Source organism: Sapajus apella, unplaced genomic scaffold, assembly GCF_009761245.1.
Source record: "Sapajus apella isolate SASKATOON/1434 unplaced genomic scaffold, GSC_monkey_1.0 scaffold1, whole genome shotgun sequence".
NCBI lineage: Eukaryota > Metazoa > Chordata > Mammalia > Primates > Cebidae > Sapajus > Sapajus apella.
The window spans coordinates 59,858,278-59,883,059 of NW_022436941.1; the positions used below are offsets into that span (position 1 = coordinate 59,858,278).

The 24,782-nt window shown below is 42.9% G+C and overlaps 1 protein-coding gene and 1 pseudogene across 1 annotated transcript in view; both read left to right on the forward strand.

Moving 5' to 3' along the window:
* Window positions 1-24,782, forward strand: part of SERINC5 (serine incorporator 5) — a 129,998-nt gene that overhangs the window by 10,103 nt on the left and 95,113 nt on the right. The window lies entirely within an intron of this gene.
* Window positions 12,350-12,444, forward strand: LOC116554529 (annotated as a pseudogene).

Below are 24,782 nucleotides of genomic sequence, written 5' to 3' on the forward strand. Positions count from 1 at the left end.
GCCCACCTCGGCCTCACAAAGTGCTGAGATTACAGGTGTGAGCCACTGTGCCAGCCTCTAGGTGTTTTAATGTAATCACCAGTTAGAGCCTCAGAAAGGGCACCGCAGTAATTATGGCATTGTCTGCTGTTATTTCAGAGAAGTCTGTGGCCAGATACCTAAGATAACTTGATTCTAAAAAGGAGGTCCTCATTTAAGCTGATATATCTACAGAACTAGCCATTGGATGTAATTCTTTGACCAAGCTGTTTTTAGTATTTTAAGTGGCCATAGCTGCCTAGTTATAAAGACCCAGTGTATTTTACGTATTGCTGTTTTCACTTGAATTTAGGGTTATGATTGGAGCCTGAGAACAGTAGCAATCAAGTTACTAATCTAAACCTCTGTGATTGTTCCCAATAGTAGGCATCCCAAGTAGCCCACTGTAAACCTTTGCAGCCCTACCTAAAATGTATTTTAAAGCAATTTCAGCGGGACTATCCCCATATTCTTCTAGCTTATATGTTAATGATGTTTCAAAAGATTTTAGAACTTAATCTGAGAGTCGGTGTAGGGCAGTAGGAAATTCAGATAGTGAGTTGGTGTGATTACACAGAACATCTGTTTGAATTTTAAAGTGAAGCAGGATTTTACTTTTGGCTTTTCTTCCGTAGTTTGCCTTGTGAGATTAAAATTGCTGATGTTTAAGGAAAGCAGCTGTTGTGGAAAAACTTAGTGGGTTTTTATCAGAGTAAATTTTGAAACAATTTGTGGGTTTTTGAAGTAAGGTTACAGTATATAGTGATTAGACAGCATTTTTACTCCCTCATGAAAACTGTCTAGTCAAAACAAAAGTAGGAAAAACACAGACATAACCCCTTACATCTTATTTATGAAAAGATAACTAGAGGAGATGGAAAAATCAGATTTCTGCTTAAGTATCATTTTTATAAACTGGCTAAGTGCATTTTGAAACAAAATTCACAAGGTCTTTGTGGAATGCCTTTTCCACTTTTTTTGTGCTCACATTATCTGTCAGTAATTTAACGGAGGGCCAATCTCCTAATGCTTTGATCCTTGGTGATCGTGGTTCACCCAAACTAGGGAGGAATTCAGTCTTTTGTTCTTGATTCCATGCTCATTGATCTCCTCCTTTGCCATTCTCAGAAACAATGACAGTATTTTGTTTCCATAGTAATGAAACTGTTTGCTATAATAGGATTCTATAGTGGTAATTTTTCTTTAGCTTTGCTAGTCTTATCCCTAAAGACTGTAGGACTTTGTTGACTTATTTCATCAGCTGTTATTCTTCGTTTTGTTTTTGTTTTTGTTTTTGAGACGAGTCTCTGCTTTGTCGCTCAGGCTGGAGTGCAGTGGCGCTATCTCAGTTCACTGCAACCTCTGCCTCCCAGGTTCAAGCAGTTCTCCTGCTTCAGCCTCCTAGTAACTGGGATTACAGGCGGCTAATTTTTGTATCTTTAATAGAGACGGAGTTTCACCTTGTTGGCCAGGCTGGCCTTGAACTGCTGACATCGTGATCCACCTGCCACAGCCTCCCAAAGTGCTGGGATTGCACGCGTGAGCCACCGTGCCTGTTCTATTCTTTCTTTTTTGTGTTTTAAAGAGCTGACACTCTGTAAAGAAAATGTCAGTTGATAAATATTCACTGGGGCCAGGTGTGGTGGCTCACACCCGTAATCCCAGCACTTTTTGGGGCTGAGGCGGGCATATCACCTGAGATCAGGAGTTTGAGACCAGCATGCCCAACATGGCGAAGCCCCATCTCTACTAAAAATACAAAAATCAGCCAGGCATGGTGGTGCATGCCTCTAATTCCAGCTACTGGGGAGGCTGAGGCACAAGAGTCGCTTGAAGCTGGGAGGCGGAGGTTGCAGTTAGCTGAGATCATGTCATTGCACTACAGCCTGGGTAACAGAGTGAGACTCTGTCTCAAAAAAAAAAAAAAAGAAAGAAAAAGGAAAAAAGAAAAATATTCACTGGGTACCTAGAATAATAAAGTTCAGAGGCTGTAGCTAGGCCTGCTTATGCTTGGGAGTGGCTTGTGAGCAGATGCTGTGTGTCCTAGCAGTATGAGACTGTGCCTGGGGCAGTGCTTCTTCACACACTGGATTGAGGGTTTGTTTGCCTCAGCTTTGCACTTTTTATCTTTTGGGAAAGGGGAAGAAGCTGGGGGTCCCTTGGCAGGGATGTTTGCCCCCAGAAGTACATGAGCCCACCCAGGGGAGCATGAGGAGAGTGGGTCCTCCTTCCTGAATGGCTCTAGAGGCCCATGCCATCCTGCAGTTGCACACACACTGTTGTGTGTGTCCTGAACGCTTTTCCAGGAAGAACATCCCCACCTTTTCTCAGCTTCTCAAGGAAATCTTCTGACCTCAAGAAAAGGCAGCTGTAGTTTGAGAAGAAAAGCCCAGACTTGGAACCTTGAGAAACATCTCCAATTTAAAAAGCAGACATTCCCTGTAGCTAACAAGGAAAGAAAGAAAATTAAGTGAAGGTAGAGCCTGCCTGGAGGGTGGGGACAGGTATGGAACTACTGGCTTGGTCAGACAACTAGTCAAGTTGTTGTAACCAAATCACCACTGAGACAAAGACTAGGCCAAATTACAGGATCTTTATTGCAGGCGGCCACGGAGGACTCTCGTCTCTCTAACCCATGGCCCCGAAAGGAGGATGTCAAGAGCTTTTATGCCCGTAAACCACCTCCTGGGCGGGGGTGAGGGCGAGGGGCTTTGGACATTCCAAGGGCCAGGGGACTTTGGACATTCCGTAAACCACCTCCTTGGTGGGGGTGAGGGTGAGGGGCTTTGGACATTCTGAGTGCCAGGGGACTTTGGACATTCCAGTTGTTACTTAAGTGGTTCACAGAAGTCAAGATAAGCGTTAGTTTACACACTGTCTGGGTAGGTGGAAATTACAGACCTTAGTTACTTACTACAAGTCTTAAAATGGCACAGGGGCCAAAATGGCATTGGTTTGGACTGCTTGCCTGTCACATTAGGGTTACAGAGAGCAGTTTCAATGGAAAGCTGACGTATGGTCGAGGTATGTAGTTTATGGGGCAATCACCATGTCACAAAGTGAGAGAGGAAGATTGAAGATTAGTGCCTGTGGATTTTTTAGAGTGCCAGCTTAACTGGAGGCTGAGGTGGGAGGATCTCTTGAGCCCAGGAGGTCGAAGCTGCAGTGAGCTGTGATTGTGCTACTACACTCTAGCCTGGGTGGCAGAGCAAGACAATATTTCTTTTTTTTTTTTTTTTTTTTTTTTGAGATAGCGTCTTGCTCTGTAGCCCACCTTGGGCTCCCAAAGTGCTAGGATTATAGACCGCGCCTGGCTAAGACCATATTTCAAAAAAAAGAGTAAGGCTGGGTGTGAGGGATCACTTGAGGTCAGGAGTTTGAGACCAGCCTGGCCAACATGGCAAAGCCCCATTTCTGCTAAAAATACAAAAATTAGCCCAGCGTGGGGGTAGATGCCTGTAGTCTCAGCTACTCAGGAGGCTGAGGCAGGAGAATCGCTTGAACCCGGGAGCGGGAGGTTGCAGTGAGCCAAGATTACTCCATTGCACTCCAGCCTGGGTGACAGAGCAAGACTCCATCTCAAAAAAAAAAAGTGCTTGGGGGTTTTGGAGGTTTTGGCAGCCTCAGTTTCCAGGCAACAGAAGGTAGAGAAATGCTGGGGAGCTGAGAACTAAAGCCAGGGAGGGGAGGTTAGTATCTTTTAAGATAAAAGGAGGAGCAGATTAAGAGCCTGAAGAGGTTTGGGCTGGCCCTTAAAGGATGGAAGGAAAACAGTTTCCTGTCCCCAAATTGCAGGATGCTGAAGTTTAATTATTATTTTTTTTAAGTTCTCCTGCCAAAATTGAGTCCAAGAAGGGTAGCTCTCTGTCCCCTTTTTTCTTCAAAGAAATCCCCTACTTTCTGTGCCCTTCGCCACCTCCTCCTTTCTCTATCTAAGTTTGTGAACTCTCATTAACTGGGATTCAACTCCTTGAAAAATTCTGGAGAGGCAAGTCTAGTTCTGGAGAGATCCAGGTTTTGCTGCTTGCTTGACTTTTCTTTTTTTTTTTTTTTTTTGAGACGGAGTTTCGCTCTTGTTACCCAGGCTGGAGTGCAGTGGCGCGATCTCGGCTCACCGCAACCTCTGCCTCCTGGGTTCAGGCAATTCTCCTGCCTCAGCCTCCTGAGTAGCTGGGATTACAGGCACGCGCCACCGTGCCCAGCTAATTTTTTGTATTTTTAGTAGAGACGGGGTTTCACCATGTTGACCAGGATGGTCTCGATCTCTTGACCTCGTGATCCACCCGCCTCGGCCTCCCAAAGTGCTGGGATTACGGGCTTGAGCCACTGCGCCTGGCCTTGCTTGACTTTTCTTCTCTCTCTCTCTCTTTCTCTCTCTCTCTTTTTTTTTTTTTTTTAAAGAGACAGGCTCTCACTGTGTTGCCCAGGCTACTCCCAAACTCCTGGGCTCAAGCAATCCTCCTGCCTTGGCCTCTTGAAGTGTTAGAATTACAGGTGTGAGCCACCATGCCCAGCCTTGCTTGATTTTTGAGACAGGTCATGGAACCACAGAAACTCTTGGAAGATACCTTAAAAGGCGTTCATTTGTAATGACCCATCTGAAGCTTAGATGTCCTTTTTAATGCCCCTCTTCTGTGTGCATCTGTGTTTGAGTCTCACCAGTGTTGGGGAGCTCACCACTATTCCTAGTTCTTAAATTTTCTTGTCAACTGGTGGAAATTCCTGTCTTGACTCCCTACTGTTGTTAAAGAGATAAACTCCCTTTAACAATATTAGAGATTGTAGAAGGAATAAAAATCAGATATTACATGTCAGTCTTTTTTTTTTTTTTTTTAAATCTGTAAAGTGGTGATGCAGTGTTTCAGCATTCAGTTTAAGATACCAAGTGAAGATACCAAGATCACTCTAGGTATTTTAAACAGAAGAGGATTTACTGTAGGGAATTAGGTGTGTTTAAAAAGTAATTGTAGAACTAAAGGAGCAAGCATGAAGGGGCCACCCCCTGGGACACTTGAACTTAAGAATGTTACCTAAGGACCAGGGGTTCCGTCCAAGTTCTGCTTAGCACACAAAAAGCCAATGACTGAGATGGACGAGTATTGCAAGGAAGAAGGCTTTAGTCTGGTGCTACAGCCGGGGAGATAGGAGTTCAAATCCATCTCCCTGACCTACTAAAACTAGAAGTTTGTATAGCAGGGAAGAAATATGACAATGCATAAGAAAACAAGAACCTGGGAGGGGCAAGGAAGCAATCATGATGAATGTGGTGTCAGGCATCTGATATGGTGATCTGGTGAGTTTCCGTTCTTTGAGACTCTTTGAGAGGCCTGAAAGTCCTATCCTGAGGAAGGAACTCAGATAAAACAAATGCAAGTTTCAAGCTTTAAGACTATAAGGATCATTTTCAAGCTTTAAGACCAGAAGGGTCAGATATGTTTATCAAAAAGATCAGTCTAGGCTGGGTGTAGTGGCTCACATCTGTAATGCCAGCACTTTAGGAGGCTGAGGTGGACGGATCACCTGAGGTTAGAAGTTCGAGCCCAGCCTGGCCAACATGATGAAACCCTGTCTCTACTAAAAATACAAAAATTAAGCCAGGTGTGGTGGCAGGCACCTATAATCCCAGCTACTTGGGAGGCTGAGGCAGGAGAATGGCTTGAACCTGGGAGGCAGAGGTTGCAGTGAGCCGAGATCGTGCCACTGCACTCCAGCCTGGGCAACAAGAGTGAAACTGTCTCAAAAAAAAAAAAAGAAAAAAGATTAGTCTATGGGACTATTGAGTTGGTTTCAAATAGAAGCTGCTGCCACCACTATAACTCTGCCCTGACACCTATCAGTTAGTGGCTTCACACAGGAGCCTAGTGGCAGCTACTGTCTGTCCTTTCCCAGGACCTTGCCTGGCAGCAGACACCACAGCAGGAGGGTGGCTTCTACCTTGTTTTCTTTCACCTAACAAATATTGTGAGAGCTGCTAATTATCAGGATCCTAACAGCAAGGAAGTCTGAGAAGCATGGTTTAATTTTCTACATTCTTCAATACTGGAAGACATATAGAAGAATGTGGGAATGGAGGCAGAGTGAGACAATTGACTATGGCTTGTGACTAAGCACAAGCCAAGAGAATTAGCGTGATAAACTCTACCCGCTGTTGGCACTGTATTTCCTGCTCATGATGGCTTGACCAGAGGGAAATGACAACTGCAGAAGTAAGGCCAGAAGTATTGAGAGGGTCGGATCTGGAAGTAGGAAGCTGGGGTGTATATGGTATAGACATTTCATTTATCAGCTGGACAAAGGGAGTGGCTCCTTATTGGGTTTCCTCTCCCTAGTTCTTTCACTGACTGATTGTTTTTTCCATACTGCCAGAGAATTGATCGTTCTACTAAAGTATAGTTCTTTTTTTTTTTTTAAGACGGGGTTTCACCATGTTGGTCAGTCTGGTCTTGAACTCCCAACCTCAGGTGAGCCGCCCACCTTGGCCTCTAAAATGCTTGGATTACAGGCGTGAGCCACCACGCCTGGCTAAACTATAGTTCTAATTACAATCTCTGCTTGATTTTACAAACCTTATGGGGTTAATGTAATGGATTTTCTAAATGCAAGTCCTTTGTAGGAATCTGTTAGGGTTTGTATCAAGAAAACCTATTCTAAATAACAATTTGCTTAATCATGTATGTAGTGATGTCTCCTCAGTTATTCCCAATGTCAGTCATTTATGTCCCTCTCTCCTCTTCCTTTCTTCTTTCTTGATGGATCTAGCTAGGACGTGTATTAATTTTATTAATCTTGTGGAAGACTAGGTTTTTTCCCATGATCAGTTTTCTGTTTCATTGATTTATTTGTGTTTTGATTTTTTTTTTTTTGAGGTAGAATCTTAGATCATTATTCTAAATCTTTTTTTTTTTTTTTGAGACAGCGTCTTGCTCTATCTCCCAGTTTGGAGTGCAGTGGCGCCATCTCTGCTCACTGCAGCCTCCACCTCCGTGGTTCAAGCTATTCTCCTGCCAAGGCCTTCCAAGGCATGCCACCACACCTGGGTAATTTTTGTATTTATTTATTTTTTTAGTAGAGACAGGGTTTCACCATGTTGGTCAGGCTGGTCTTGAACTCCTGACCCTGTGATCTGCCCTCCTTGGCCTCCCAAAGTGCTGGGATTACCGGTGTGAGTCATCAAAATATTTTCTTTCTTTTTTTATTTTTTTAGACAGAGTTTTGCTCTTGTTGCCCACGCTGGAGTGCAATGGTGCAATCTTGGCTTCCTGCCACCTCTGCCTCCTGGATTCAAGCGATTCTTCTGCCTTTGCCTCCTCAGTAGCTGGGATTACACGTGCCCACCACCATACCTGAGTAATTTTTTTGTATTTTTAATGGGGTTTTGCCATGTTGGCCAGGCAGGTCTCGAACTCCTGACCTCAGGTGATCTGTCTGCCTTGGCCTCCCAAGGTGCTGGGTTTATGTGAGTGGGCCACTGTGCCCGGCTCAAAATAATTTTCTAAATTTCCTGTGTTTTCTTCTTTTGAGCTATGGGTTATTTAGAAATATGTTTTTAATTTCTAAGTATTTGTGGATTTTCCAGGAGTATTTTTGCTATTAATTTAGAATTTAATTTCATGGTGGCCAGAGGATGTATTCTATATATATTCATTCCTTTTAACTCTATTGTTTTATTTATTTATTTATTTATTTTAATGACGGGGTTTCACCATGTTGGTCAGGCTGGTCTTGAACTCCCGACCTCAGGTGATCCGCCTGCCTCGACCTCTCAGAGTACTGGGATTACAGGCGTGAACCACCGCGCCTGGCCCTTAAATCTATTGTTTTATGGCCTAGAATATGATATATCTTGGTGAATGTTTCCTATTCCCTTGAAAAGAACATATATTTTACAATTTTCAAGTTGGTTGACAGTGTTACACATATCTTCTCCATCTTTATAAAAATTTTTTGGTCTAACTGTATTAGTTACTAGGAAAAAGATTAAATTTCCCAAATATGCCTGTGTTTTTGTTGCTTTCTCCCATTTGGTCAATTTTTGTTTAATGTATTTTGAAGCTCTATTAAATGTATCCACATGAGGATTATTCTCCTTAATGAACTGATCCTTGATCCTTTTCTTTTTCTTTTTCTTTTTTTTTTGACAGAGTCTTGCTCTGTCACCCAGGCTGGAGTGCAGTGGCTTGATCTTGGCTCAGCCTCTGGAGTAGCTGGAATAACAAGCATGTGCCACCATGCCCAGCTAATTTTTTTATTTTATTTATATTTTTGAGACTGAGTCTTGCTCTGTCGCTCAGGCTGGAGTACAGTGGTGTGATCTTGGCTAACTGCAACCTCTGCCTCCCGGGTTCAAGTGATTCTCCTGCCTCAGCCTCCCAAGTAGCTGGGATTACAGATGTGCATCACCATGCCCAACTAATTTTTGCATTTTTAGTAGAGATGGGGTTTCACCATATTGGCCACGCTGGTCTTGAACTCCTGACTCCAGGTGATCCACCTGCCTTGGTCTCCCAAGTTGTTGGGATTACAGGCGTGAGCCATTGCACCTGGCCTAATTTTTGTATTTTTAGTAAAGATGGGGTTTCTCCATGTTGACCAGGCTGGTCTTGAACTCAAAGTGGTGGAATTATAGGTGTGAGCCACCATGCCTGGCCTATTTTTCTAACAGGGGTCTTCTTTTTAGTATTTGGTATTTATTAATATAGCCATACAACCCTTTTGGCTTTCAACTAATCTGTCTTTATATTTAAAAATATGTTTTATTTATTTATTTTATTTTATTTTTTTTGAGACAGAATCTCACTTCTGTTGCCCAGGTTGGAGTGCAGTGGCACGACCTTGGCTCACTGCAACCTCCGCCTCCTGGGTTTAAGCAGTTCTCTGCCTCAGCCTCCCTAGTAGCTGGGATTACAAGCATGTGCCACCATGCCCGGCTAATTTTTTGTATTTTTAGTACAGACAGGGTTTCATCGTCTTGGCCAGGCTGGTATTGAACTCCTGACTTCATGATCTGCCTGCCTCGGCCTCCCAAAGTGCTGGGATTACAGGCATGAGCCACTGTGCTTGGCCTAAAAGTATGTTTTTAATAAACCTGATAGAGAGAGGTCTTTCTTGGTTTTTAATCCAATCTGACAATCTTTGCTGTTTTGTTTTGAGATGGGATCTTGCTCTGTTGCCCAGGCTGGAGTGCAGTGGTACCATTACAGCTCACTGTACCTTCAACACCCTGGGCTCAAGTGATTCTCCTACCTTAGCTTCCCAAGTAGCTGAGACTACAGACATGCACCACCAGGCATGATTTTTTTTTTGAGACAGAGTCTCACTCTGTCACCCAGGCTGGAGTGCAATGATGTGCTCTTAGCTCACCGCAACCTCCGCCTCCTGGGTTCAAGTGATTCTCCTGCCTCAGCCTCCCAAGTAGCTGGGATTACAGGTGTGCACCACCATGCCCAGCTAGTTTTTGTATTTTTAAGTAGAGACAGAGAATTTTTGTATTTTTAAGTAGAGACGGGGTTTCACCACGTTGGCCAAGCTGGTTTTGAACCCCTGACCTCATGGTCTGCCCGCCTTAGCCTCCCAAAGTGCTGGGATTACAGGTGTGAGCTACCGTGCCTGGCTGAATTTTTTTTTTTTTTTTTTCATGGAGACACAGTCTTACTATGTTGCCCAGGCTGGTCTCAAACTGCTGTGCTCCAAGTGATCCTTCTGCCTTGGCCTCCCAAAGTGCTGGGATTACATGTGTGAACCATTGTACCTGGCCAATTTAATTGTACCTGGCCTTTTAATTGGATGCTTAGATTATTTACATTTAATGTAATGACTCATATGTTTGAGTTTAAGGCTATAAATTGTTGATCAGTTTCCATTTCATTTCCCCTTCTTTTCTTTTTTTTTTTTCCCCCCCAATTAATTATTTTTTAGAGATGTGGTCTTGTCCTAACACACAAGCTGGAGTACAGAGGTGCAATCGTAGCTCACTGCAGCCTCAAACTCCTGGGCTCAGGTGGTCCTCCTGCCTCAGCCTCCCAAGTAACTGGAACCTGGCTCACTTCCTCTTCTGTTCATTGTTCTTATCTTTTTTTGAGGAGAGGGCTAATTGAATATTTTTCACTGTCATTATATGCCTTTTGGTTTCTTAAGATGTTCTAGGGATTACAGTATGTAGCACCTTGAAAAAGTGAGAAGCATCAAAACTTTATTATTAGTGATAGAAACCAATCGCTAGATAGGCAGATCAATTTACTAGATACTGATTGAATCTTGAAATGATGAATTAAGTAACATGACATGAAAACATTTTAAAAACAGTATTTTATGCTTTACAGAAATACATAGCTGAGCACAGTGGCTGATGCCTATAATCCCAGCACTTTTTGGGGACTGAGGTGGGTAGATAACTTGAGCCCAGGAGTTTAAGACCAGCCTGGGCAACATAGTGAGACCTCGTCTCTACAAGAGGGTATCTACAAAATATAAAAAAATTATTCCTGCGTGGTGGCATGCACCTGTAGTCCCAGCTGCTCAGTGTGGGGGCTGAGGTGGGAGGATCACTTGAACTAGGCTGAGGAGGTCGAGACTGCAGTGAACCATGATCCTGCCATTGCACTCCAGCCTGGGCAGCAGAGGGAGACCTGTTTATATGATTTAACTAATCATATAAACATTTATTTTGCCATTTTCCTTTTGGACATTTAGTGTAATTTTTAAAAACGATTGCAAGTAATGCCTTGTACTCTACACTAGAGCCCTGGAAATAGTTCTGCTACAATACAACATGACATATGCATTCTAAAAATTGCCACACTAAGCAGAACTGCACAGTGAAAACCACAGGTCTTACGGGGAAAATTTGTTTAAGGGCACAACATTCTAAAACTTTGTTAGTGACACATTTGTAAAAATGAACTGAATACAAATGATATAGTTTTTTGGTTTTTTTTTTTTTGAGATGGATTCTCGCTCTGTTGCCCAGGCTGGAGTGCAGTGGTGCTATCTTGGCTCACTGCAACCTTTGCCTCCTGGGTTCAAGCGATTCTCCTGCCTCAGCTTTCTGAGTAGTTGGAATTACAGGCACGCGCCACCCCATCCGGCTAATTTTTGTATTTTTAGTAGAGACAGGGTTTCACCATGTTGGTCAGGCTGGTCTTGAATTCCTGACCTCGTGATCTGCCCATTTTGGCCTCCCAAAGTGCTGGGATTATAGGCATGAGCCACCACACCCTGCCTTATGGTTTTATAAATGTTAAATGGTTAAGAAATACATAAGTACTATGGTAAATTTGGCATTATATTTGAAAAAGACTTGAAATTACCTTCTGGAAATGGGTGTGGAGAGTTAGGTTTTTGAGCAGTTGAGAAGCAGCGGGAGGAGGGTTATCTGGAATTGGATGGAAAGTGATAACATCAGATGTGTTTGGTGTGACTCATTGAGCTGAGTTGTGTGCATTTTGTGTATTACCACGAAGCTCAGTGCATCTTGGTGTGGTTTTCTGCTTTCACCTAGTGCGAAGGTCAGCAGATAGAATTGCACATCCTATTGTGCTCAGCTGTTCCCTAACATATCCGTCCTGTTGTGGCAATTTTGTGTTTTCAAAGTAAGTGTAGAATAAATAGCTCAGGAGTCTTGGACTTGCAGAGCTTCAGGAAGGCTGACCCAGCCTTGCTCCTGTTAGCTGTGTGAGGGAGGGAGCTGGCCCCACTGACTTCCTTTGGACCACCTCCCAGAAAATTGGTGCTGGAAGGGTCTTCTGCTCTTCTGACCCAGTTGTGCTCTATTTCTTATAGCATAATAAACAACTCGACACAGGAACTTCCTATCTTTGGAGGCAGCTGTACTTCACCCTTAGGGAGCTCTGGTTTAATTCTTCTTCCTGCTGGCCTCCCAAGGCTGCAGTGACTTGCCTGTATCCCAGGGAGGGATACAACTATTTTTATATAATAATTTTTTTTTTTTTTTTTTGAAATGAGTCTCGCTGTGTGCTCTGTCACCCAGGCTGGAGTGCAGTGGCATGATCTCGGCTCATTGGGTTCAAGCGATTCTCCTGCTTCAGCCTCTTGAATAGCTGGGATTACAGGCCTGTGCTACCACACCCAGCTAATTTTTGTACTTTTAGTAGAGACTGGTTTCAGCATGCTGGTCAGGCTGGTCTCAAACTCCTGACCTTGTGATTCACCCGCCTCGGCCTCCCAAAGTGCTGGGATTACAGGAGTGAGCCACCACGCCCAGCCTTATTTAATAAAGTTAAGAGGCAGAGTGGAAGGTGGGCATGGTCTGGCTCCCGGCTGATCGGGGACCGCAATTGGGTCAATGTTTCTGTTTCTGATTAGAAGAATCCAGTTTCTTTTGTAGTTCATAAGCATGATGATTGGGTTTTCATGCTTGTCTGTGAGATATGCCTCCCTCAAATCTTTTGGCACATTAGCCATCTGACATGAAAAAATAAAAAAAGAATCCCCAGTGTTCGTCCAAACCATAAACTGAAAATTGGGACATGCTGACAAAGGGGAATTGTGCCTCTGGGTATGAGAAATTTCACTCAGAAGCCAAAATATTAGACCTTTTAGCACACTCCAATAGTTTTAAGGATAATGGCCAGGCAGTTTGAAATTAGAACCATAGTGGGAAGTCTTTGGTTGGCAGCTAGCCAGAGAATGTCTCACAGCTGATGATGAGGTTTCTGATGGGCATGATGCCTGTTGCTCCAGGTCCTGGGTTGCCACTCTCAGATGGCTTATGGGCCATCCATGGGGTTGTGCGAATCTGGGAAGTCATGGTCTAATTCTGGAGCTAGAAGGGTCCTTAAGGCAGTGGCATATCCACCTCTCAAGTTATTTCCAGGAAACATCCTGTAGCACAGGGTGCAGGGTATCTTGCAAGGCCACGTAGCTAATCAGCTCATAGCAGGTATTGCCACTGCACTCTGTGGCTTTTGCTATTCTCCAGTGCCCAGTACACACTTGGCCTTTGGTAAATGATGAGAAAGTGAATGAGTGGGTATTGGGCTTTTCCCAAAGATAGATAATCTGCTGTCTTTGCAGAGCAGTTCAACAAAGAATCCATAGCTATGGATTTTAAACACAGTCTTATGACTTGATTTGAATTTCAAATTGGATGTTTTTTTTTTAGTTTTTTGAGGCAGAGTCTTGCTCTATCACCTAGGCTGGAGTGCAGTGGCACAATCTCAGCTCATGACATCTGCTGCCCTTTGCCTCCAGAGTTCAAGCTATTCTCCCGCCTCGGCCTCCCAAGTAGTGGGATTATAGACGCCTGCCTCCATGTCTGGCTAATTTTTGTATTTTTAGTAGAGATGGGGTTTTGCCATGTTGGCCGGACTGGTCTCCAACTCCTGACCTCAGTCAGTCCACCTGCCTTGGCCTCCCAAAATGCTGGGATTGCAGGTGTGAGCCACCATGTCCAGCTTTGGATTGGGTTTTTATGCTGTATTTTGTTGTAATAAAATCAGTTTACACTTTTTGTTCCCTTCCTTCTTTTAAACTCCCAAGCTGTTGCTTAAGTTATTTTCCAGAAAGTTCTGTTCTATGCGTGAATGATAGAATTTAACAGAAAGCAGTTTTTAAGCCTGCACTATCTTACCATTAGCATAGTTGGTGGAAGTTGCAGGTTGAAGAGCTATGAGGCCATTTAGACAGAGCTAGTATAAACAGTGAGATACTTTATGCAAATCATTTCCCCCAGCAGCAGCTTCTGGTTGAAGGCTTTGAGAAGCATGAAGCTGTACATTATTTCCTTCTGGTGGGGCAGGGAGGAATAAGGTTTGCCATGGGATTGCTTTTTTTTTTTTTTTTTTTTGAGTCAGAGTCTGGCTCTGTCACCAGGCTGGAGCGCAGTGGTACAGTCTCGGCAGAGGGCCTACCAGGTTCAAGCCATTCTCCTGTCTTAGCCTCCCAAGTAGCTGGGACTACAGGCTTACACCACCACACCCAGCTAATTTTTTGTGTTTTTAGTAGAGACAGAGTTTCACCATGTTGGCACGATGGTCTCTTGAACTTGTGATCCACCCGCCTTTGCCTCCCAAAGTGTTGGGATTACAGGGGTGAGCCACTGTGCCCCGCCAATTGCGTATTTTTGGAAGCAAGAGGTCCAGCAGGGCTGAGTCTCTGACTTCTTTTTTTTACGGCAGGGGGTGTGGCAGATAGCAGGACTCAGTGCTTGAGAGGAACACCAATGCTCGTTCCATTTGCCCTTCATTATGGATTGTTTGAGGGTATTCTCTGATTATTTAGAGAACACTGGCAACTGGTGGGGAGGTGGCTCTTCCTTTTAATCCCAGTACTTTGGGAAGCTGAGGTGAGTGGATCACTTGAGCCCAAGAGTTTGAGACCAGCCTGAGCCACATAGTAAAACCCCATCTCTACAAAAAAATACAAACATTAGCTAGGCGTGGTGGCGTGCGCTTGTAGTTCCAGCTATTCTGGAGTCTGACATGGGAGGATCACCTGAGGCTGAAGTTGAAGCTGCAGTGAGCCATGATTGTGCCACTGCACCGCAGCCTGGGTGACAGTGAGACCCTGTCTTTACAAAAGAAGAGAGAGAGAGAGAGAGAGAGAGAGAGAGAGAAAGCCCTCCTCTTCCGTTCTCACCATTATCCTTTCTCCTTTCCTGATGTTTGCAAAACAGTTAGGGAGTCCTGTGCATAGGTGGTACTTACCCCAAGATGCCGGTAGCGCTCACCAGTCTTTGTGAAAACACTGCCCCTGCCTTTCTTACCAAGGATGTACCTGGCCCCTGGAGCATGCAGTGACACTGCAGAGAAAAGAAACACTGGGGCCAGCGCAGTAGCTCATGCCTGATAATCCACCACTTTTGGAGGCTGAGGCAGGCAGATCACCTGGGGTCAGGAGTTGAAGAATAGCCTGTCCAATATGGTGAAACCCTGTCTCTACAAAAATACAAAGAAGTTGAGCCCGGCATAATGGCGGGAGACTCACTTGAACTCGGGAGGCGGAGGTTGCACCCAGCCAAGATTGCGCCATTGCACTCCAGCCTGGATGACAGAGCTAGACTGTCTCAAAAAAAAAAAAAAAAAGAAAGAAAGGAAACACTGGGCTGGGCAAGGTGGGTGGATCCCCTGAGGTCAGGAGTTCAAGACCAGCCTGGCCAGTATGGTGAAACCCATCTCTACTAAAAATACAAACATTAGTGGGGTGTGGTAGTGGGCGCCTGTAATCTTAGCTACTCAGGAGGCTGAGGCAGGAGAATTGTTTGAACCCAGGAGGCAGAGGTTGCAGTGAGCCGAGATAGTGCCATTGCATTTCAGCCTGGGCCAGACTCCATCTCAAAAAAAACAAACAAAAAAGAAACACTGACTAGTTAAGACTTGGTGATTTTTTTCATACAGCTTAGAAATCCTGCAGAATGAACTTGAATCTTGTTTCCAATAGTGCATAGCTATAGAGATTTAAAAAGGACACAAACAAGCAAGGTAGATAATTCCACCACAGCATCCAAATTGACATACATACGTGACTTGACTTAGAGATGGCAGGTTGTATTTAGAGATGGCAGGTTGTACTTTAGAAGTAGTTTACGCTTTAAATATTACCAAGAAGTGTCATATTAAGCTTTAGTACTTAGGACCAGTTGTGTTGGCTCCTGCCTGTAATCCCAGCACTTGTGAGGTGGAGGTGGGCGGATCACCCAAGCAAGGTCAGGAGTTTGAGACCAGCCTGGCCAACCTGGTGAAACCCTGCCTCTACTGAAATGCAAAAATTAGCTGGGCGTGGTGGCGTGTGCCTGTAATCCCAGCTACTCAGGAAGCTGAGATAGGAGAATCGTTTGAACCTGGGAGGCAGAGGTTGCAGTAAGCTGAGATCATGCCACTGCACTCCAGCCTGGGCAACAGAGTGAGAATCTGTCTCAAGAGAAAACATTAAAAACATTTAGTACTTAAGCTACTCGTTAAAGTATTTGATGGGAGGAAAAGGATAAACCTGCTTTCTACTGAGAATTCATTTAAACATATTTTTGATGTGCATTTTTTAGGCTTTTTTGTTCATATAGTTCAGAGGCAGTGTAGCTGAGAAGTTAAGGGCTAATTCTAATGGTATGAAGCCTGAGTTCTGGCATATTCTCAGCCGTTTACTGGTGGTGTGCCCTTGATCATTACTTCATCTGTCTGTCATTTAGTTTGTATATCTGTAAAATGGGGTAATCCCTAGGATCTCCTTCATAGGATTTTGCACTTGGAACAGTGGCTGGCCCACAGTATGAGTTCATAAAGGCTAGATGTAGTAGTTATGGGGAGGGCTGTCACTCTCCCTTGGGATACTGATATCCAAATTGCAAGTTGTCAGTAACCTTCATTTGAAGTTTGCTCCACACCTTTTCCATTAAAATAATGTGTAGATCCAATATTTAACCATGATAAAATGGGTTAAAAAGGAGTCCTCAAAAAGAATTGAGAAAAGATGGGTGAACTTTTAAAATAATTTTAGAACGGCCAGGGTTTTTCTAAGCATGACACAAGACCTGTAAGCCAAATTAAACAACTCAAATGACACACAGTGATTCGTAGAACAGAGATTCACTTGACCTAATTTGCAGAGTGTTCTTATAAATCAACAGAAAGAGCACATCACAGAAACATTTAAAAGGTAAGGATCGTTTAGGAAAAAAATGCAAATGCCAACAAATGTGAGAAAAAGCTCAGTCTTACTCATAATTTAGGGACTGCAATTCAGCCAGGCGCGGTGGCTCGTGACTGTAATACCAGCTACTCAGGAGGCTAAAGCACAAGAATCACTTGAACCGAAGAGGGGAGGTTGCAGTGAGCCAAGGTCCCACCACTGCAGTCCAGCCTGGGTGACAGAGCAAGACTCCATCTCAAAAAAAAAGTACAATTCAAAACGAGAGTTTTAATTGGCAAAGTTAAAAAAGGTGAAAGAAAAATCTACTTTTCTGAATTTGTGTTTGTTCACTTACGGAGAATTTATTTTGGCATAATCTCTGAATCATAATTAAATATGTTCTTGGATCTAGCAATTCTCTTATTTCTTGTATCATAAGTAAACGTGAAACATCTTAATTGAGCACTGATAATGAAGACTAATTTAAAATAAAAAGTTACTAGCCTGATTTGCAGTAGCTTTGAGAGAAAAAAAAAAGTTGCTAGCCTTCTATACAATGAAATATCATGTTGCCATTACAAAGAATGAAATTAACAATGGAATACTATACAGCTTTAATAAGGAAGGAAAACTTGTCACATACTACAATGTAGATGCGCCTCAAGGACATTATGCTAAGTGAAATAAAAGTACATAATAAAAGTCACAAAAGGACAAATACTGTATGATTCCACTCATATGAAGTGTCTAAAGTAGTCAAAATCATGGAAACAGAAAGTAGAAAGGCGGTTGCCAGGGGTGCAGGGGAGGTGGGAGGGAGAACTCATGTTTAGTGGGTATAGTGTTTGAGTGCTGCACAGTGAAAAAGTTCTAGAAATCTGCTGCACAACAACATGAATATACTTAACACTACTGAACTATACACTTAACAAAGATTAGGATGGTAAGTTTAATGTTATGTATGTTTCACCATAGTAAAGAGAAAAGAATAAATCTGTGAATGCGCAGAGAGGAACAGGTAGCCAAGATAGCAGTGTTAAGTAGGGGTTGTAAAAAGAGGAGGTTAGAGAGCACTGTGTCTGTGATGAACTCAATTATGGTTTCCAATTTGAAAGGCACGTATGTATTCATGTCTGTAGATACATCTATACACAATTAAGAATCCTGAGAGTTTTAAAGATGTCCTAGAAATTGCCACCAGTGGTTACTGCAATAGAGTAATAATAGGGTGGAGGGTAGGGGATATTGTTGGGGGCATTTGTTTTTCATTCAACAACTTTAAAGCTTATTTTAGCAAACCTAAATGTGTGTGATTCATCATGTCTTATAATTGTATTTCTAGCACAGATTCCATTTTGATATCATACCGGCCCTTTGTGGTGGTGGTGGTAGTGTGTGATGTGTTTAGAAGTGGGTTTGGAGTGAACAGATTTAGCCCATTTTTGCATTACAAAGGAGACATCAATTTGGTTGCACAACTGATGAAAATGTGGTATAATTTATTTAATCAACATTACCCACAATTTACATATGTAAATGTAGATTTTTCTTAAGTGTAGTGAGGTGAGTGGAGCTAGAAAAAAGGGTACACTACTCCTAAAAGAATGGTGCTAAGATTAAACTGTCAGATCAGTCTTTGCCAAGTGCTCCAGCTGGCTGTGGATTATTAGGAAGTATTGTTCAAAGGGCTGCCTAGGTACAAGACAAGAAAATTGCTGGAGAAATGACTGCTCTGGTGCTAAGATTCAGCTGTTTCAAATGTGCACTCTCTTAAGAAAAGTGAAAGTTGGGACTGAGCTTGGTGGCTTATGCCTATAATCCCAGCACTTTGGGAGGCCAAGGCGGGCACATCAAAAGCTCAGGAGTTTGAGACCAGCCTGGCCAATATGATGAAACGCTGTCTCTACTAAAAGTGCAAAAATTAGCCAGGTGTGGTGGCGGGTGTCTGTAGTTCCATCTACTCGGGAGACTGAAGCAGGAGAATGGCTTGAAGGAGATTGTGCCACTGCACTCCAGCCTGGGTGGCAGAGCGAGACTCCATCTCGGAGAAAAAAAAGAGTAAAAGTTGAAAGATCTATAAAATACTTTATGTAAACTTTACAAAGCATTTTACAACAGACTAATAACTTAAGAAACACATGAAGCAATTTCAGCTCCTAAAATCCTGGGAATTTGCCTTTGGGGATACTTTGTTCCTATTTAAATTAACAGGTGTTCCAAAAAAAGTCCTAGTTTTATTTTTATTCATAAATCGGGATTGGAGAGATGTCCACACTTTTACTTCTCCAGTGGCCAGAGATGTCCAACCAAGTGATTTTAGAGTTATTGAGTGTCTTTTTTCAAACTTATCCTGAAAGGGCTATATTAGATTATTTTTAAACTAAATAAGTTATTTATAAAGTAAAAAGTAGTTTTACGTAGCTTACAGCCCAGTCATTTAAAGTGTGCAATTCAGGGGTTTTTAGTTTATTTACAGAGTTGTGGAACCATCATGACAACTTAATTTTTGTCACCTCTGTGTTTATTAGCAGTCACTGCCAATTCCCTCCCAAATTCCCTCAGAGCTCCGGCGATTGTTAATCTACTTGCTGTCTCTATGGACTCGCCTCTCGTAGACATTTCCTATTAACGAAACCATATAGTGTATAGTCTTTTATGACTGCTTCTTTAACTCCATATGTTCTTAAGTTTCATCCATGTTGTAGCATAACGTCGGTACTTCATTCCTTTAATGGAACATACCACGCTTTACTTAAACCCATGCACCAACTGATGATCGTTTGGGCTGTTTCCACATTTTAACTGTTGTAAATAATGCTGCTATCAACATTTGTGTACAGGTTTTTGTGTGGATGTATGTTTTCATTTCTCTTGGGTATTTACCTAGGAGTGGAATTGCTGAATCATGGTAGCTACATTTCACTGTTTTTCTTTCTTTTGAGACAGAGTTTCGCTCTTGTTACCCAGGCTGGAGTGCAACGGCGCAATCTCGGCTCACAGCAACCTCCGCCTCCTGGGTTCAGGCAATTCTCCTGCCTCAGCCTCCTCAGTAGCTGGGATTACAGGCACGCGCCACCATGCCCAGCTAATTTTTTGTATTTTTAGTAGAGACGGGGTTTCACCATGTTGACCAGGATGGTCTCGATCTCTTGACCTCGTGATCCACCCGCCTCGGCCTCCCAAAGTGCTGGAATTATAGGCGTGAGCCACCGCGCCCGGCCTTCACTGTTTTTCAAAGAGATTCTTGCATTTTACATTCTCACCAGCTATATGTGAGGGTACTAATTTCTCTAAATCTTTGCCAACACTTGGTGTCTTTATAATAGCCATCCTAGTGGATGTGAAGTGGTATCTGATTTTGGTTTGATTTATATTTTTCTAATGGTTTGAATTTACATTTTTCTGACTAATGATATTGAGCATCATTTTGTATGTTCATTGGCCATTTGTACATATTTGGAGAAACATTAATTCAGATCTTTTGCCCATTTCTAAATTGGGTTATTTATCTTATTATTATTGAGTTTTAAGAGTTCTTCATGTGTCCTAGACTCCAGTCCGTTATAAATTATTTGCAAATGTTTTCTCTCATTCTATGATGTCTTTTCACTTTCTTCATGGTATCATTTATAGCACAAAATTTTAAAATTTGATGAACTCTGTATTTTGTTGCTTGTGCTTTTGTTCTTATATCTAAGAAAACTTTGTTTAACCAAAGGTTATGAAGATGGAGTCCTATTTTCTTTCTTTCTTTCTTTTTTTGAGACAAGATCTCTCTCTGTCACCCAGGCTGGGGTTCAGTGGTGCGATCATGGGTCACTGCAGCCTCAACCTCCTAGGCTCAAGCTATCCTCCCACCTCAGCCCCTGGAGTAGCTGAGACTGCAGATGCGTGCCACCATGCTTGCTAATTTTTGTATTTTTTGTAGAGACGGGGTTTCACCATGTTGTCCAGGCTTGTCTAGAATTCCTGGACTCAAGCGATCCTCTCTCCTTGGCCTCCCAAAGTGCTGAGATTATAGGCTTGAGTTACTGTGTTGGCCCTATTTTCTTCTAAGAATTTCATAGTTCTTATATTTAGGCCTTTGATCCGTTCTGAGTTATTTTATTTATTTTTTTAAACAGACTTTTGCTCTGTTTCTCAGGCTGGAGTGTGGTGGCACAGGCATGGCTCACTGCAGTCCTAACCTCTCAGGCTGAAGTGTTCCTCCTGCCTTGGCCTCCCATGTAGCTGGGACAACAGGTGCGTGCTATTGCTTGGCTAACTTTTTGATATTTTGTAGACAGGGGATCTCACTGTGTTGCCCAGGCTGGCCTCCAACTTCTGGGCTCAAGTAATCCTCCGGCCTTGGCCTCCCAAAGTGCTGGGATTACTGGCGTAAGCCACTGCACCTGGCCATCCTTAATGAGTTAATTTTTGTTTGTGGCATAGGGAAAGGGTCCAACTTAATTGTTTTGCATTTGAATATCCAGTTCTACCAACATTTGTTAAAAAGACTCTTCTTTCCTAGTTGAATTATCTTGGCAGAATTAGTTGACTATCAGTATTAAGGTTTATTTCGGGGTTCTCAATTCTGTTTTTTTTTTTTAATTTGACTGTACATTGGAAGAACTATTCATCTGGAAGTTAGACCTAATGGGGCTGGTGGTCATGACGCTGGAAATTGTGTTTTGGGAACTGGTGACCAGTCATTCTTAGAAGGTTGACTCATTTTTTTGTGACCATGAGATTTAAATATTTACAGAGATTTAATTGTAAGTAACAAAGGCCTGCAGTAGATGCTGCTATAGGCATGAGAAATGATTTTGTTTATATAAATCACAAACTATAAATACAGTGGCAGTGGTCACTGGAGCCACCCACATATCACAGTTAAACTGTTCTCCTGAGTAATGGAGTTGTCAGCACTGAAGTACATACACTTCCTTGCCATGTGGAGCAGTAGCCGGTTCTTTATTTAATATTTTCATTTACTAAGCAATAACTTAATTGGGAAATGAATTTTGATTGGGTTTTCTATAGTTACTGTTTTTTAAAAGTACTATTCCCTTTTTCTGTTTTCCACATTCGATTTGGTAAGATAGTTAAGAATACTGGCTTTGAAATTACCTGGGGCTGTTGCAGTGGCTCATGTCTGTGATCCTAGCACTTGGGAGGCTGAGGTGGGAGGACTGCGTAAAGTGAGGAATTCAAGACCGGCCTGAGCAAAATCCAGTTTCTACAAAAAATACAAATATTAGCCTGCCTGGTATGCATCTGTAGTTCCAGCTACTCGGGAAGCTAAGGCAGTAAGATGGCTTGAGCCCAGGAGGTTGAGGCTGCATTGTGCTGTGATCATGCCACTATACTCCATCCAGCCTGGGCAATAGAGCAAGACACTGACTCAAAAAAAAAAAGGAAGAGAGAAAGAAAGAAAGAAATTATACCTGGGTATGGACCCCGTCCTCACCACTAAGGAGCTGTGACCTTGGGCAATTTATTTCCTAGAGTCCAAGTGTCCCAACTGCTACAGAGGAGAAAAACAATAATAACAGTAACGACCTTATAGGCTGGGAGAGTTTGTGCCGGTGTCACAGAATCTGTGACAGCACTTGGAAGGGAGTGCTGTGTACATGAGAGAGTCTGCTGCTGTTGCTGCTGCATTATTATTTGTTTTACATGGTTATAAAACTTCCCTTAAGCACTGTTTGAAAAGACAAACCAGTAGTTGGCAAACAAATTCAAAGAGCAATAGTTTTTTTTGTTCTTGTTTTGAGACGGCCTCGCTCTGGAATGCAGTGGAGGGATCCTGGCTCACTGCAACCTCAGCCTCCTGGGTTCAAATGATTCTCCTGTCTCAGCCTTCTGAGTAGCTGGTGTGCGCCACCAAACCTGGCTAATTTGTTTGTATTTTTAGTAGAGACAGGGTTTCACCATGTTGGCCAGCCTGGTCTTAAATTCCTGACTGCAAGTGATCCGCCTGCCTCAGGCTCCCAAAGTGCTGGGATTGCAGATGTGAGCCACAGCGCCCTGCCTATAGCTTTTTGGAGAGGTGTGAGGTTTGGGTGATGGGGCTGAGGACCCTAGAGCTGCAAGTTCTGGTGCAGGCTGAGCCTCCAAGAGGGACCGAGTTCCTTCTGCCCTGGGAATTTCCTGAGCTGTGGGAGGAGAGCTGGCAACCAGGTAAATCTCCCAGAGTCTGAGGAAATGAGATGCTAGTGCTTTGGAGTGACTAGGTTTAGATCCCAGCCCTGTAAACCTCTGACCTTCCTTTTCGAGGACACTAAGAATAATATTGACAATTAATGTTGCTCTAAGTGCCTTGAAAACATTCTCAGTCCTAATAATCCTATGTTTTAGGAACTACTGTTGTCTGTTTTGTATGAGGCAGCAGAGGTGCAGAGCAATTAAGTAGCCTTGTATTGAATGAAATGAGCAAGTATACAGGCTAACATTAAACACTTGTGGACCAGGCACATGTGCTGAGCACTTTACATGGGTGGTTTCATGGGATCTTTACAGATGTTCATCATTATAACTTTATATGGGTAAACAGGTCTGTGTTTTGTTTTGTTTTCCTTTTCTTTTTAATCAGTTAATGTAAGCAGAATGTCTGTGTTTTAGTATTGCTTCACTGGCCAAGAGATTTCTTCCTACATTAGGGAGCAAGTTTCTGTTGTTTACTTTTACCCTTTCCTAATGTTGACTTAAACAGTGAATGTTGAACATAGGTGAGTTCAAATTCTTGTTTGTTTATATTATCACTTTTGGTTATTCGATAACTTTAAAGGTTGGTTGCAAAACTATTTTGTTTTTTGTAGCCTCTGAAAAGAGGATTCTGAGATGTTAAATTAGCAAAAAAATTGTGTGTAAGTATGTACAGTACTAGGTGTGGTGGCTCACCTCTGCAATCCCAGTACTTTGGGAGGTCGAGGCAGGCAAATTACCTGAGGTCAGGAGTTAGAGGCTAGCCTGCCCAACATGGTGAAACCCCATCTCTACTAAAAATCTAAAAATTAGCCAGGTATGGTGGCAGATGCCCATAATCCTAGCTACTGGGGAGGCTGAGGCACAAGAATTGCTTGAACCCAGGAGGCAAAGGTTGCAATGAGCCAAGATCATGCCAGTGCACTCCATCCTGGGCGACAGAGTAAGACCTTGTCTCAGAAAAACAAACAAACAAGCTGGTGGTATTTTGAGAAAAAGGAAATTTCTGAATTTATCACTAAACTTGCTTTAAGTCTAAGTCTAATTTTTGTTTTTTGCCTTTTTCTTTTGTTCTTGTTTCTTATTATAGTTAACTTTGAAGAGTTTGGAATGATCTTTTTATTTATATTAGAGTGTGAGGTATTCTAATGCTATCATAAGGAAAAACTGTGAATTATTTGGGAAATTTTAGAAATGGACATTTTGTGCAGAATGATAGCGAATGAGAATTTAGGGAACTTAAAATTTTTGTCTTGACTGGACATGGTGGTTCATGCCTGTAATCCCAGTGCTTTGGGATTGAGGCTAGGAATTTAAGATCAGCCTGGGAAGCATAGCAAGACTTGATACACACACACACACACACACACACACACACACACACACACTCTCTCTCTCTCTCTCTCTCTCTCTCTCTCTCTCTCTCTCTCTCACACACACGCACACACACGCAGGGCATGGTGGCGTGTGCCTGTAGTCCTCTTTGAGGCAAGGAGTTCAAGGCTCCAGTGAGCTGTAATTGCACCACTGTGCTCCAGTGTGGGCAACCGAATGAGACTCTCAAAACAAAACAAAAAATTCTTAACAGTTGAAAGAGGAAGGCAATGATGAAAGATTTGGATTGTGATTCAAATTTTTCCCTCCCCTCCTCTTCCCTCCCCTTCTCTCCCCTTTTCCTGACTTAGCCTCCTTTCCCCTATCCTTTTTCCTGTCTTGTTTCCGTTCTTTTCTTTTCTTTTTTTTTTTGGAGACGGAGTTTCGCTCTTGTTACCCAGGCTGGAGTGCAATGGCGCGATCTCGGCTCACTGCAACCTCTGCCTCCTGGGTTCAAGCAATTCTTCTGCCTCAGCCTCCTGAGTAGCTGGGACTACAGGCATGCGCCACCATGCCCAGCTAATTTTTTTGTAGTTTTAGTAGAGACGGGGTTTCACCATGTTGACCAGGATGGTCTCGATCTCTTGACCTTATGATCCACCCGCCTCTACTAAAAATACAAA